The sequence below is a fragment of the Arvicanthis niloticus genome, chromosome 19, assembly GCF_011762505.2.
Source record: "Arvicanthis niloticus isolate mArvNil1 chromosome 19, mArvNil1.pat.X, whole genome shotgun sequence".
In the NCBI taxonomy this organism is placed as follows: domain Eukaryota; kingdom Metazoa; phylum Chordata; class Mammalia; order Rodentia; family Muridae; genus Arvicanthis; species Arvicanthis niloticus.
Window position 1 is genome coordinate 18542492 of NC_047676.1, and position 16235 is coordinate 18558726.

At 35.1% G+C, this 16235-nt stretch overlaps 1 non-coding gene across 1 annotated transcript; it reads right to left on the reverse strand.

Moving 5' to 3' along the window:
* Positions 1-15737: 15737 nt before the first annotated feature.
* LOC117724096 (small nucleolar RNA SNORA17) lies at positions 15738-15867 on the reverse strand. The gene has a single exon (XR_004608779.1). It is a non-coding gene; the product is annotated as a small nucleolar RNA SNORA17 (small nucleolar RNA).
* Positions 15868-16235: the final 368 nt, after the last annotated feature.

Here is a 16235-nt window from a genome sequence, read left to right on the forward strand (position 1 = left end):
CTAATAGTCAGGACATCCACTCTTACAGTCAAGAACTAAAAAGAAAAATGCTGGAGCTAAATGACATCATGACATCATAAACCAAAATGACCTAATAAATATGTACTAAACAAACATCTGTACTAAACAAATCTAAGCAGATTTTAAAAATGAAATAACGCCCTGCTTCCTGTCAGACCTCCATGGATTAAAGCTTGATATCAAAACCAATAGAAAGAACAGAGAGCTTGCATACTCCTGCAAAATATACAACTCAGAACTGAATGAAAAATGAATCAAGGCAGAAACTTAGAAGGAAATGAGAGCTTTTTGATAATTGAATAAAATGAGTAGGCAAAAAAATCAACCTTGTGCAACACAATGAAGTGAGTTTCCAGAGGCAAGTTATTAACATAAAGTGCCTACATGTTAAAATAAAGGCAGGTAGAGACCTCTTATCAGCTGGTACTGGTAAATTAACAGCTTACCTGAAAGCTCTTTTAGAGATAAAAAAAAGATATCAAACCCAAAAGAGGAGATTGCAAGAAAATATAAAACCTTAGGCTGAAATCAATAAAATAAAAAACAAAGACAGAAAGAATCAATAAAATTAAGAGTTGATCCACTGAAAAAATATCAACAAGATTGAAATACCCTTAGTCAAATTAAGAAAAACATGAAAAGAATATATCTAAATGAACAGAAATATAAGTTAAAAGTTATATGTAAAAATAGACAAAGAGGAAATCTAAAGAATTTTTTAACATATTTTTAAAAACCTATACTCTTCTGCATTGAGATATCTAAAGAAATGGATAATTTCTACAAAACATACCAATTACCAAAGTTGAATCAAGATTAGATAAACAGTTTAAGCAGATCTAAAACCTCTATTTAAATAAAAGAGTACTTCAGTCTCTAACCCCAATAGACCAGAGAAGGTTTTAGTGAAAAATTATATCAGATATTCAAAGAGATAACACCAATAGTTCTTAAATCATTCCAAAAAAATAGAAACAGAAGGAATGTTGCCCAATTTGTTATACAAGGCCACAGTTAACCAAGTACCCAAATTTCACAAAGACTCAACAATAAAAGAAAATTACAGATCAATTTCCTTGTGAACAGAAATAAAAACTTTTTTTAATAAAAAAATTGTGAATCACAACCAAGAGCAAATTAAAAAAGACTTATTATAACCTATGCCATGTTTCTTTGACATCCTGGGAGGCTTTCTTATATCTGAAGAGAAATGGACGAGGAATGGAATACGGGAGAGGAAAGATGTTGGGAAAGGAATTGTGAGGGGAGGAGGGAGAGTGATACTGTAGGATTCAGGATATAATATATGAGAAAGAAACTAAGTAAATAAATATATAAATAAGCCAATAAAGATATACCATCCACCATCATCAAGTAGGCTTCATACCAGAAATAAGGGAATGGTTGAACATATGTAAATCAATAAATGAAACTCATTACATAAGTGGTTCTCAATGGTCATAATGCTATGATATTTCAATTCAGTTCTTCATGTTATAGTGACCCCAACCACAAACCTATTTTTGGTTCTACTACAGAACTGTAATTTAGCTACAATTATAAATCATAATGTAAATATCTATAGTTTCCAATCTTTGTGGGCACACCCTGTGAAAAGGATCTTTCATTCCAAAAGGGTTTGTGACAAACTGGTTGAGAACCCCTGTAGTAGATAAACCCTGTGAAATACAAAAGCAACCTGGTCATTGCATTAAATGAGGAAGAATTTTGACAAAAATCCAAATTATCTTCATGATAGGTGTCTTAGAGAGATTAGAGATACAAGAGATGTACCTCAACATAATAAAGGGACTTTACAGTATGCTGATAGCAAACATTAACTTAAGAGGATAAAGTCAAAGCAATTCCAAAAATCAGAAAGGGGTTAAGGTTGTCTACTCTCTCCATATCTATCCAAATATAGTTCCTGAAATCTAGCTAGAGCAATAAGAAAACTGAAGGATATCAAGTTTATACTGATTGAACAGGCAGAATTCAATGTATCATTATTTGCAGATGATATAATCCAATATGTAAGTGACCCTAAAAATTCCACCAGTTAATGCCTACCAGTTATCTAGCTGATAAACGATTTCATCAAAGTAGCAGGATACAAAATTAACTCACAAACACCTGTAACCTTCTTATATACAAATAACAAAGTGACTGAGGAAGAAATATTGGAAACAATACCTTTCACAATCATCAGAAAATATTTAGTGTTGGTGTCTGTACCTTGAGCATAGCTGTAGCTATTTTTTTCCATGCCTGTTAGCTACTTCATATTGTTGTTGTAATATGCTTGCCAGTCAGTGACACATAAAAACAACTTGACACACAGAAACATCATTGACTCAGAGCAATGTCATGGTGGTCACATATCCGGTTATATTCTGTATGTTTTGAGGTTTGTTAATCTTAAGAAAATTCATAATTTTACATAGGACCCAACGAATGAAATGTTAATATGAACTGTTAAGTCTAAAATTCTTTGAATCATAGCCAACCACTGGGCATTACTTCCTGCACTTGTTTATGAGTGGAAGAGAGGTAGAGGAAGGGTATATTGGTAGAGATAGCTAAAATAAAACCTACTTTAGAGGTTGTAGAAGATTCTTAATATATGTGCATATATGAATGTCAGGCCTAACATGAGGTCTAATCTCCATTCCACCTTCATCCTTCAGTCATGTACACAGGTGGAGGGCCTGAACAGGCCCTAGAGAGATTTACATACTAATGAGGTACCTGAAGGCCAGAGGTGGAGCCAATTAAACATTCCTCCCCAGCCCCTCCCCCCTTCTCCTCTCCCCTTTTAAACTCAGGCCTATCCTGGGTTTGGGGGGTATGCATCCAGATCACCATCAGCCATGTGAATAAACCCGTTTTGGAAACCCAAGGACTTCCTCTTGTGTTGGGGCTGCACCTCCATGAGGAATCGTGAGGAGCCAGGGAGAGGCTTTTGGTTACTGAGCAGCCGGGCCCAACTTCCAGCTGGAGGAACCTAGAGTGTTCCCAGCCAACTACCCACAGCATGGCGGGAGGAACCCTGGGATCCCCAGCCTTATTTTTTTCCTACATATGAATACATTCTAAATGCAATTTCCAAATAATATAGGAAGCATAACACTTGTACATATCTGGCCAACAAATGTAATGTCTAAGACACAGATTTAGTTAAATCTAATTCAGGTTTTGGCCAAATGTGTCTCAATGGAATCCCCAAAGAACCTGACATTCTCCAGTGCTGTAAATTATTCTCAGCAGACTGACAATGAAATACTATTCCTGAAGACAATGTCTGGTCTATGAACATGGAGGAGGTAAGCTGGTGCTTAGTAAAGGGCTTCAGTCATATGGGCTCATGTTTTGGTATAGGAAGACACTCTACACACTTGAAATGATACAAATACCAACAGGTGACCTCAAATAGACTGTGATAGTATGTACACATGAGTTTTCCCCAGATGGATTCCTAGAACTAAAAGGAGAAATAGATACAGAAATAGACCTAGAAGCTATCCCGATAGATAAGAACATACAAATGAGACTTTAGTTTTCTCCAGAGGAGTCTCACTGAGGAAACAAAATATTCTGAAGTGTAGGCTACATATCCATTAGCACAAACCAAATTCAAAGACATCTCTGGAGGTTTCTTTTCCTTTCTTTTTTTCTTCTAAATTTTATCCTATATTTTTCATACTCCATTGGTTCTTTTCAATATTTATTATATCTTGAGCTTTAGTTTTTATCGGATTCATGAGCTGGTAAACTAATGGGTCCCTGTCTATACCTCTTTCTTGTGGGTATAATAGGCTTTATTGTTTGTTTTTATTTATTTTGTCATATATAATTTTTTTTAATCCTACATTTTATTATTGAACCTTAGAAGCTTGTTTTCTATATTTATTTTTATATATTTATTTTCTATAAAGAAACAGAAAAAGAGTGAATCGAAATGAGAGGAGATTTGGGAAAGATGTAAAGAAAGTTGAGGGTTAGAAAATGAATAAGTTGTACTATATGTAAACACAATGTATTTTCAATAAAAGAAAAGAATTAGATTATAGTATATTCATAGGACTTAATAATCATAGATCATAGGGGAAATACAAGATACAGGGTTACAGGAGAGTTATGTGTCAATTAACAAAATTATTAACATTAATATATAATAAAGGCAAAGTAGAAAAAGGCAAAATAACTTTTTGTAATTTACAAAAAATTGTTTAAAAATACATAAAGGACACTTGAATCTTAATAACATAAGTCAACCCACATAAAGATGCATAAATTTAAAATGTTTCTAAATATAATATATGTAGATGGGAAATAAGCATATAGAATGATGTTTTAGGTTTCCTTCAGTGGAACAAAATTAGAACCATGACTAGCATTGGACCATATCTAAAATGATAGGTATTAGTTTAAATAGCAATGCAAATTTTTAAGTCAATAGAAATATTATAATACCAAATTTCATAAGAATATTTTTCCACACTTCACACATCACAAAGAATTGGTGGAAACAAAAATAGTAAAACCACTTTGAAAATATTTGGCATAAAGCTAACAGCACCCAACCATCCCTCTGCTAGGCATACATCCAAATCAGATCACAAATTATATCTACAACATGTGCAAGAACACTTGCAACACTTTTTTCAAAAACAACCTAAATTGGAAAGAATCCTAGTAACTAACTGCAAGGAATGTATAAATATACAATAAAAATAATCCAGTTTAAAAACAACATGTGATAACAAAAACAGACATTAAAGTCATAAGACCAAGTGAGCAATGCTTCCTGATGAAAAACCTGTAAGTCCCTCATGCAGAACTTCACACATAGCAAATCAATCTTGACACCCCAGCTGCCTGATAGCTTGAAGTAGAAACACTTACAAGTCTGGGGCCAGATTGGGCTTAATGATATCCTGATGTCAAGGTCTGCCTGAGCATCTTAACAAGACATTGGGTGCAGGGTTTATTTCCCTGTCCTGATACTTTGGTTCAGTTGTCAATACAGTGATAGAGAGAAACAAAGAGAGAAGAGACAGACAGACAGACAGACACATGTACACATACACACACACACACACAAAATGAGATTCAGAGAGAAAAAAGCACAAATGCTGATTTTCTACATTTATGTCATGATTCTACAGGCTGGGTAATTGATTAGTGATTTGTGGATAGTAATGATACATGTTTGGAATTAGCCAATCTCAAACCAAATTATTTAGCCCCATAAATAGTCCTTCAATGTTCAACTATTATCTGATCTAATATTCTTGGGACAGTCACGTGACACGTTTTTGAAACCAGGAACCTAACTTACCATGATTTCAAAATTTCAAAATATTATCAAATAGCATATGACAAATCTTTTACATACATCTCTGCTTTGCTATAATTTCTTAATGATTTGATGCTTGAAATTTTTTTCTGTGTCTCTAAAGATGTAAATAAACTGTAGCTAAACTGGAATGTTGTATTTGAGGTAACTTGTAGGAGTATTCCTGAGCTTTCCATACATAATTTGCTGCAGGTAAAAATATCTCTCATTCACTTAGAGATGAGAGCTCTGTGTATTTGCTTAGAAATGAATAAAGAGGAATAAAAAGAAAAGGAGAAAGAAAGGAAGAGAGAAAAAGTGCTACAAGCAGAGAAGACATAGAGCACACTGCTTCAGTAAGTTGAATAAAATCTGCATATTTTTTGAGTTTTATTTGCTGTAACATCATTCATTTTAAATACATATATAATCTGAAAATTATCCAATGTTGTTCAATATTCGTGTAAATTACAAACAAGTATGGATTAATAAACAATGCGGCACACTAATTTTTTAATGGAATAATTTAATCTTTGGGGAATCAAATAGACAGCTCATTATAAATACAAATGTGTATTGATAATAGAATATTTAATCCCAACAACTGAATAAATCTAAAAGCTAGGACTTCGTGAGGATCCAATTAAACAGATAATCCACCTGCAAATCTGATCAAATAAGGAACAAATCAGAGAACCATATGAGGAAACTAATTATAGTAAAATATTTTGTTCAGTTCTGTTTAAATAAATTTGAAAATTGACTTCAGATTCTCAGAAAATATAAATTACCAGGAAAGCATAAATGTAAACAAACCAATTATCATGGTACAATTTGAGAAAGCTGTCAAACAGCTCCTTTCCAAAAGAAAACAAGCCTGAAAATTTTCACAAGTGATTTTATCAAACCTTCAAAATACAAATATTTTTAGTGTTATTTAAATGTTTCCAAACAGAGAAGGGGAGAAATGCTCTGTGTCTGTTTTCTTCCAAATTCCCATTTGAAGAAGTAACATACGTTTTCTTTATACATTCTTGGAACTCTTCAAATGTTTACTTGTTCTGGTAATGGGTAGGTGGATTCACAGTTGCTGACATGAGGTTTGTGTGGATTTGGGTGTATTTACTCATTCTGAGTATCTTTCTATACTTTATTCTAAGGAGAGACTGGCAACTGTAAGATTTGAGTGGTCACTGAATAGATAAAATGTTTTCATTTAGGGTACAATGTACAGTACTGGGAAAATGAGAGTGAGCACTCACTGCTGTTAAGATAGGGCAAACCTATTTCTGGCAGGTTACAGAGTTTCATCACAAAACAATTTGGGCACTTCCCTGGTTTTTGTTTTTTTGTTTTTCCTTTTTATTATATGTAAACTATTTATCCCATGGTAGATGTCCATTTAGCTATTTTCTTTCTCTCTCTCTTTCTTTCTTTCTTTCTTTCTTTCTTTCTTTCTTTTCCTTATAAATACTCAAGCCAATCTAATGGGTGATAGTGGGACAAGATCAGGTATTGGGGGTTAGATGGAAGGGATGCCCTGAGGGTCAGCAGAAAGAATAGAAATATGCAACCTCAGGACGTGGGAAGTGGGAGGACTCTCTAGAAAATACCAGAGACCTAGGAGGTGGCAGACTCTTAGGATTCAATGATGATGAAATGTCAAACAGTGGGGGAGGAGACTCATAGAGTACACCTCCAGTAGAAAAAAAGGACATCAAGTGGAGGGGGATGGGACTGCCATCCCACAATGAAAAATCCTGACCCAGAATTGTTCCTGTCTGAAATGACTTCAGGAACAAAAACAAAGAAGAGATCAAGGGAAAGGAGGTCCAGTGACAGGTCCAAATTAGGATCAAGGGAAGGCCCCAAGACCTGACACTATTTCAGATGCTATTTGATCTTCTTACAGACAGGAGCCTGGCATGACTCTCCTTTGAGAGGTCCAACAAGCAGCTGACCGAGGGAGAAGCAGAATTTTAACACCCAGCCAATGGACTGAAGTCAGGAACTCCTGTGGTTGAATTAGAGAACGGCTGGAAGAAGCTGAGGAGGAGGTTGACCCCATAGAAAAACCAGCAATCTCAACTAACCAGGGCCCTTAAGATCTCTTAGACACTGAGCCACTCACCAGGCATCATAAACTAGCTGTTTGGGGGCCCTTAACACATATACACCAGAGGACTGGAAGGTCTGACCTCAGTGGAAGATGATGAACCTAACCTTGGAGAGCTTGAGGCCCCAGGGAGTGGGCCTGGTGGGCAGAGGTGGACATCCTCTTGGAGACATGGGGAGGAGGAATGGGATAAAGAACTGTGGGAGGGAGACCGGGAGGGAGCAACAGCTGGATTTAAAAAAAAGAGAGAGAGAAAAAAAGAAAAATAATAGAATTCACATTTAAACTCATTCCTTGTATTATAACATATTAATGCATAGTTAACTGTTGTGAATTTGTTGACTTTTCCCAAAGCAACATACTTTTCTCTTTAGTGTGTACATTTTTAGAGTCTTTCCTACAAAATATTTATTTTCTGTTTCAACCCCACTATTTGTAAACAAGTCAGTGAGCTCATTGCCAATGGAACACAGAGATGATGGTGAAAGGTATCATCTATAAGGAGTAAAATACAGTTATACTGTTTACTTACTAAAATGTGAATAAATTGATGATTACCACTGGAGTCAGTCATCTTAATTGTACTTAACTTTAGTCTTATATCTATCTCTATCTCTATCTCTATCTCTATCTATCTCTATCTCTATCTCTATCTCTATCTCTATCTCTATCTCTATCTCTATCTCTCTATATAGATATAGATAGATATAGGTATAGGTATAGGTATAGGTATAGGTATAGGTATAGGTATAGATATAGATATAGATATAGATATAGATATAGATATAGATATAGATATAGATATAGATATATAGCCAGCACTGTTCTCTGCCAAACTGGAGATGTAGTCAATAGAAGAACAGTATAAAACTTCACTGATCAGTTGGCACTTGCTTTGAAGAAGTGTCATCAGTGAGATAACCCAATTAGCAACTCTTTAACAGTAGGAACTGATCTTGTGCACATTGCCATATTTTTCAGAGTTGTAAAAGCCAAACAAACTTAGCAGCTTGCTTCTGATGATAGAATACTCAAATATAAATACCTCACTCTTCAGAAAAACTGCTTTATCAGACAGAGATTATTGATATTAAAATTGCACCCAAAGTCATGAAACCACTTAAAATTTATTTTTCATGCATGTGAGTTAACTATAGAAAAGAATTCTTTTTATCAAAAATTAAACAAAACACATAAAATGACTCATTGGGCAGATGACTACTATTTTAGAGGGAGTTGTTGCCAAGAAACATAAAAAAATTAAAATGAAAATCGGCACAGGTTATTTTCAATTTTCTGAGTCTTGAATTGTTTTAAATGGACTTTGTTACAAGCTGTCTAGTTTTATGGCATATATGATCTAAGTTGTCATATGTGTGTGTAAATAAAGGATTGACATATGATAACATGTTAAGTGATGATGAAAAAAGACATAATTTGAAATTTATTTTGTTTTATATGTATACATATATATTTGATATTTGGAAGATAGAATATATTTTATAATTAGACATTTAGTATAGAGGTATTTAGAATATAGAATATATATGTATGAAATTTATTCAGAAATCTTTGATTTGTATATTTTAAAATAAGTATTTTAATACCACTACTTTATCTATCAGTGAAGTTAATAGGAACTAATCCTACCTTATTTAACTTTATATTTTAAATACTATAGGAAAATGTCATAAAAAATGAGAGATTAGAAATGTAATTGTGGAGTAGGAAATGGTTATTCACATATACTAAATTATAATTATTTAACACCAAGAAGCTTCAACCTTGTATTGCATAACTTTTTTTTTACCACAAACACAAGTAGGTTTTTATAGTCAAAATACTAGAAGAAAGGATTCTGAATGCTTTCAAATATAAATTAATGATAAAGTACTCAGTCTATGAGTCCCCTTTACATATTATATTTGGTATGTACATGTTATACATCACTTTGTACTCTATTAAAATAATAAATTTCATGTTTTTCCCTGCCATTAAACTAAAACTTTAAAAACCCACATGTGTTTTAACATAGAAAAGATAGAAAAGTTTTTGTCAAATTACCACGGGTCAGAGCACTAATCTGTACAACAGTCTTTTCCTTCCCCCAAAATTCGATCTATGATCTTAATTTTGAAAGTGAAAATTTTGGAGTATTTTTTTCAAACATAACACTGCTTAACTTGCATAGACTCACTCTTCCCTATTATTTTCTACTATATTCAGATTTTGTTTGGGCAAAGCTAAGCATGTTAGATATTTCACACAGGAAGCCTGGACAGAGTGACAGTGGCTTATTCTATCACTGAAGGACCTAGACTAATGACAAAGAAAAAGAAGGCCTGTGTTCCTGCTGCTTAAATAACATTACACACACAGACAGTCCTTGTGGCGTGCAACTACAGTCATTTCCAAAGAACAATTCTGCTGAGGAAAACAGATGACTATGGCAGACATACTCAAGATTTCAAAATCAGTAAAACCTGGCATTTTTTTTTTATTATCCTTTCATCAGAGTTCTTAACATCTCAAGTGAGTTTGTTGTTCCTATCTTGTACTATGAATCAAATCTTTTGTCTTCCCACATAATAGTGATACAGAAGATACAAAGACAACTTTTTTTAATCAGAATGGCCTAACATCATGGAGCCATAAGAATATGAACAAGACTGAGAGTTTGTTTGGAGTATGAAGAGTTATATGAACACACGTGTGCATTTCCCTTACAAATACTACACGAGGTTTCACACATACGAAGACTATTTCTTTTTTCCTTTTCTTTTTTTAGAGAAAAGAAGTGACTTGTGAGTGGAAAGAAACAGGGCGAGCTGCAGAACCTATTACAGAACATTTCTGTGCTCTGCCTTTTCTATTTGTACAGCAAGGGCTTTTCTCAAGCATGCTCTGTTCACTGGAGAAAGCCCAGGTTTGGAAGGGCTTCCAGTCTTCTAACATACTGGTCCAGAGAACACTCTGTTTCTCCTGAGACTCTGGGGTGGTGAAAGGCTTCCTTCTCTCTGTAAACATCTTCTTTAGATGTTCAGTTTAATGTTTCAGACTCCAGGCCCTTCACTCCTGCCTAGAAAGTGTTGAGATTACAGGCATATGTTACCACACTCATCTTCACATTGTAAATGTTGAACTCATGTTATATTTTGGAAGGCCACACTACTTATTTTACAAGAAAAAAACTAAATTTCCTACACCATTATTCAGAAAATAATTCTTAGGACTGTAGTTATGATTCTTGCAATTAAATTCTTACTCAATATTCTTGAGAATCTCTAGGTGTTTTAAAATTTAATGATGTATTATTGTGGGGAAGGTGGCTGGCAACTATGAAAGTTCCTCCAGGTGGGAAGTTAGGCATGGAGGCTGCAGCTACAGGGTCTCATTTAAGGCCTTCTCCACAGTTCCTCACAGCGTGGCCCCAATGGCACAAGAAAGTCCTTGGGTTTCCAAAACGGCTTTATTGGCATGATGAATGATGGTTGGATCTGGATGTACACACCAATGAAACTCAGGGCAGACCTGAGTTAAATACTCAGTGAGAAAGGGGGGAGGGTCTAGAGAAAATTGCTTAGTTGACTCCACCCTCTGGCCTTCAGGAATCTCATTAGTATATAAATCTCTCTAGGGCCTGAGGTCTGTTCCTCTTGACTGACGGCCAGAGACCTCTCTGTGGAAGGGGCTGTGGAGGGCTGAAGCTAAATAACAAGAACCAGGGCCTAGGAGCAGAGCCAAACTCCTGCCTTCCAATAAGGGCCCTGGGTTCCAGGCTTATGCTTGACCAAGCACCCAGCTGCTTTTCACAGCCCACTGCCCCACATATTACCACCGTAACCCGTGTAAGTCAGTAGAGCTTACCACTTGACTTTTGTCTTTTTATAATGCTAAGTGATCGCCAGCACTGCCTATTAGCTTGAAACTGTGTGGAAATTTTATTTGAGATCTTTCTGGTTTGTGTTTTTAACGAAGTTAGGAAAAGCTCTCACCATCACTACAAGAAAAACAAAAGACGGTTAGTAGTGATAAAGAAAGAGCTAAAGGATCATGTTTAGCCATAATGAAGAATGATGACTGGAAGCCTCTTTAAGATATCTCAGGTGGTATCAATGAGAGTGGAAACCCTTGGTCCTGTGAAGGTTAGATGCCCCAGTATAGGGGAATGCTAGGGCGGTGAGGAGATGGGTGGAAGAACGCCCTCATAGAAGCAGGGGAGAGGGGGTGCGATAGAGGATCCGCAGAGGTGATAACATTTGAAATATAAATAAATAAATAACCAATATTTAAAAAAAAAAAAGAAACAAAAACAAACAAACAAGCAAAAGATGTCCCAAGTGGAAATAAGGGCCTAGGCTATTGCTACCTTGTTTCAGCTAATGAATTAACTCCAGGGAATAGCAAATGATGCAGAGACCTTCATGAGGTTCTCTTAATTTCCTGTGAGTTCTCGTGGTAAAGAGTTCTTGTTTTTGTTAATTCATTGCCATATCTTCATTGTAGGAATCAATCCCTTTGCTCTGAATTCACTTTAAGAGTCTTAGAAGCTCAGTCAGACACACAGAGAGATCTTGGTGAGATCTTCAAAGTATTGTGAATATCTGTGTAACTCAGATCCACAGATTTTTACCATCAATCATGTTCCTATTCACTCTCTTTTTGTTTACTCACTAAGAACCTTACTTTACCTGTTCCACATAAAACTCAGTAACACTTTTAATATCTAACAGAATTGTGTACTGCCTGACCATAAATAGAGAAGAATGTACGTTGGCTAAGCTGTGGAGCTCTCTGAAGTGGTTCCAAATCTGTAGCCTCAGAAACCCCACAAATTTCAGGGGTGATATTTAGTGTGCTCAGACTTCAAAAGGCCTACTAAGTTTTTGTTTTTGTTTTTGTTTTTTGGAAGAGGGGCAGGGCATTTATATCTCTTACTGCAATTTTTTTTTTCACCAGACTGAAAGACTGTACATTTGAGGCAGGACCGTGAAATTTTCTACTGTTTTTCTGCCAAATATTGGCTTAATGTTTCTCGAACCTCTACACACATCCTCAGTAAATTTCTCTGTAATATTTACATTCTTTTCTGGTATCAGTGATTAACTAGACTTCATCGTTTCTATGCATGTTCCTTATAATGTTGATGTTTCTCCAGTCATGGTAAGCTGCTTGGTTGTCCTACAAAGAAACTGATGTAAATCTGAGATGAATCAGTGTTTCACAAAACACTTGTCCCTTCTCCAGTTTTCTAGAATATTTTAAGTTTTGCCACCAGAAAAGTTCATGACATTAGAACCTCAGAAAGTGAAAATTGTGGGTTCCGAACATAAACAGTTTATTTTACCTCACTGCAGCTCTGGTAGTTGTTGGAATCTGGTGGGAAAATGCCAAATATGATACTACACATTTTATAATTTACAGGTTTGACCCGACAGAAGTAATACTTTTGAAATGTCAATAATGGTTTCAAATATTATTACTAAAAAATAAAAATTAATTTAAAATGCCAATTTAAGTAAATATTGGATTTATAAATTGATTTTTTGGTACATTTATCATGCAATATTTTTCAAGTATTGTATGTTTTCTGAATGTACAAGTATAATGATTTCAGAGTGTATTGTATTCATTCTGTTAACAAGAAACTGCTCTATCCAAAAGTCCCAACAAAAATGTTAACAATATGCAAAATGATTGAAAATAAATATTATTCTGAAATGTACAAATTTCTCACTAATTTTACAAATTATTATTAAATATGTGTGACTTTTTACCATTTAACTTCAATTTTCAATTTTATTATTAGTATGTAAATTTCAAAATTAAATTTTCAGTTATCATTTGTATTCTTTAATTCATATTAAACTGCACTGTTAACATCCAATTTATGTGATAAATGATTTATTCATATTAATTTTTATATAGTAAAGTAAAACATAAATTTCAATTAAAAATAAAATAAACAATAAATTATCCTATTATTCTAATAGAGTTAGTGGGCGACACAGAAAATTTTAATTACCTGCATATAAAAAGTAAAATAAAAAAGTTTGTGGATGTATGACACATGAAATTAGCGGTTTTTACTTACTTTGAATATCAAGGACAATTCACTACAAATTGCAAATACCCCTTTCCTTTAATCACACACCTGCTCATATTTCTCAATTTATTATCATAGCATTGACAAATCCCTTGCTATATTTTTTATTATTCATTAGTTTTTAGAAGTTATATTTAACGTTTGCTTTTAAATCACCTATGTTTCATATACAACTATGTTGAATGAAGTGCTTTGAAAACAATAATGTGATTACTTTTCCAGAGCATATGAATTGTACTGTATTTCAGAAACCTGTACTTATTCAAGCCTTTCCTATTCCTTTACCAAAAATCTCAATGAATGCCGTATATATCTGTTTTATTTTCATAAAGTAGACATTTATAAGTAAAGTGCACATAACACATTCAAATATTGAGAATATAACAAATCCTGTATATTGCACATGTTTCATTTGAAAAACAAACTGGAAAAAAGTAAAACAAGAAAGTTATGCAGCCACATTATAGTTGATTGCAAATGAGTAATATGGAGGATTAGAAAAAAATTTTTTATTAAAGGCTTCTGGAAGAGCCACAATGAAGATCAACAAAATGTGGGAAAGTACATGCTTTGTTTAATTTGTGTACCTTCTTCCAATTTTATTTTATTTGATATAAAAATAGCTATAAAGAGTGATTACGCTGTCTTTCATAGATTGATCCCTCATTTATTCCTCATCTTTGAAACTCCTTCCAGCAGAGGAGCTTAATACAGAAAACTATGACTGATGGGCAGAGAGTGAGAAACTTTGTATATTTGTTAATATTCTATGATTCTGTTCTTACTGAGTAGAAAATGTTATAGCAAATTATGGAGTATAAATTGTGCTGGAGGAGAAAGGCTAAAGCTGATCTGGGAGTGTTTATGCTACGTTTACCATGTATGGAAAAGAAACTAATCTAGTAAGTTGACAGTGTATGAATTCAAGAACAATCCCCACTGCGCCACACACAAACAGTTCTTTACAAGTTAAATGCCATCTATTGTCAGCAATTTCCAGATTAAAAATAATTCTAGTTAAGAACATAATTCAATAGGTTGAGCATCATCTTTCAAAAATACTTATCTTGCAATTCTTTCCCTTTTCCATTGCTAAAAATGATATAAAATATTGTTATATAGAATCTTGGCAACAGAAAAAAAATCTCATTGTAGAATCTGCAGTGTATCACAGTGCATTCCTCAGTATGCTCTTTTGATCAAACTTCCTAGATTGGAAATGTTTATTGCCGGTGTCTCTGGGCGCCTAAGCCAGTGGTCTGAGCAGAGCAGCAATGAAAATACTTCCGCCGCTTGTGGCCTCAGGCCTTGCCTAGTCAGAAACATGGTGGCCCCTTATTGCAAGACATATTGGGTGCCACTGTTTTAAAATATCTCCCACAACAAGACTCGTCTTGAATATCCTTTTGTTCTCTTGTGTCATGGAGATCAAGTAGTTTTGGATCTGTAGGAAACACCCCTTCATGCACTCCAGCAGTTCATATTATGGAGTAGATGTTCAAGTGGGCCAATTCAAAGCCCTAGATATAGACCTAAGAGGTATCTGAGATGGTCAGTCTTCTGGATCTAATTATCTCAACCTCTTAGGCTGCTTTACACACCACCCCCACATCCAAGGCCAGTTCTACTGTAATGTCAATGTTAAGTAAATTGCATACACGATAAATACTGCAGCATGTGAGGCCCACGGGCAGCTCTCCTGCTATCATGGTGCAGATGGGGCCAACTCTTCTGCCCTCTACCTATGGCAAGGGCAAAGGGGAAGGAAATCTCTCCCTCAAAGGTGCCATGGCATAGCAGACAAGGGACAGGACCAGTATTTCCACACCTGCACCCTCAAGTAGGCTCATCGGCAACCCCCACATTCAGGGTCAGCTCTACTGTGCTAGCCAGGTCCCATAGAACAAGTTTGGCAACATCTCAAGCTCAATCCTTGCCAAACATGCCCAATGTCCCCATGCAAGGGGTCTTTTTCATGGGCACATTCTTCCACTGGCCAGGCTAGGTTCTTAATGTCTCTGGGTTGCTCCTGGACCTGGGAGACACTGGATCCTGCAAGATGCCAAGATCCTGAGATGGTAGAGGTCTCAGGCTAGTTCCCTGTTTGAGTACCCTAGCATTGGACTGGTGGATTTCTCAGGCTAGCTATTTCAGAGAATGTTAAGCTAGGTCTTTCAGACCTTCCTCATTCGTAACACTGAACATAGACATAGTCTTTCTCTTCTCTTTCACCTACTTAAGCACATGTAATAAAACACTCATTCTGTAAACACTTCCAGGGGCAGTTGCATTCATTTTTCTTGGAGGAAACTTATTTGAAAGGCCTTATCTGATAGGCCACAGCTACTGCTGTGTGGAGTTCTACATAAACTTTTAGTTTTGCTGCATGGTTAACATCGTGAAATGGTAAGACATTAACAACATACAAAAGTCAATGTCTGTAAGTTTCTCAGGTTAATTCTTAGAAGTCTTCTCGCTAATGAACAGATCTGTTGGTCCTTGTATATAGTACTTGCCTTAATGGCATGTTGCAAAGTATGTCTTACAAAGCTTTGGTTGTTTGAAAGAGAAAGGCCTAAGTAAGCTCATATATTTAAAAACATAGTCCCCAGATGGTGGGATTGCATTGGATGAGTAGCAGGTGTGGAATTAGT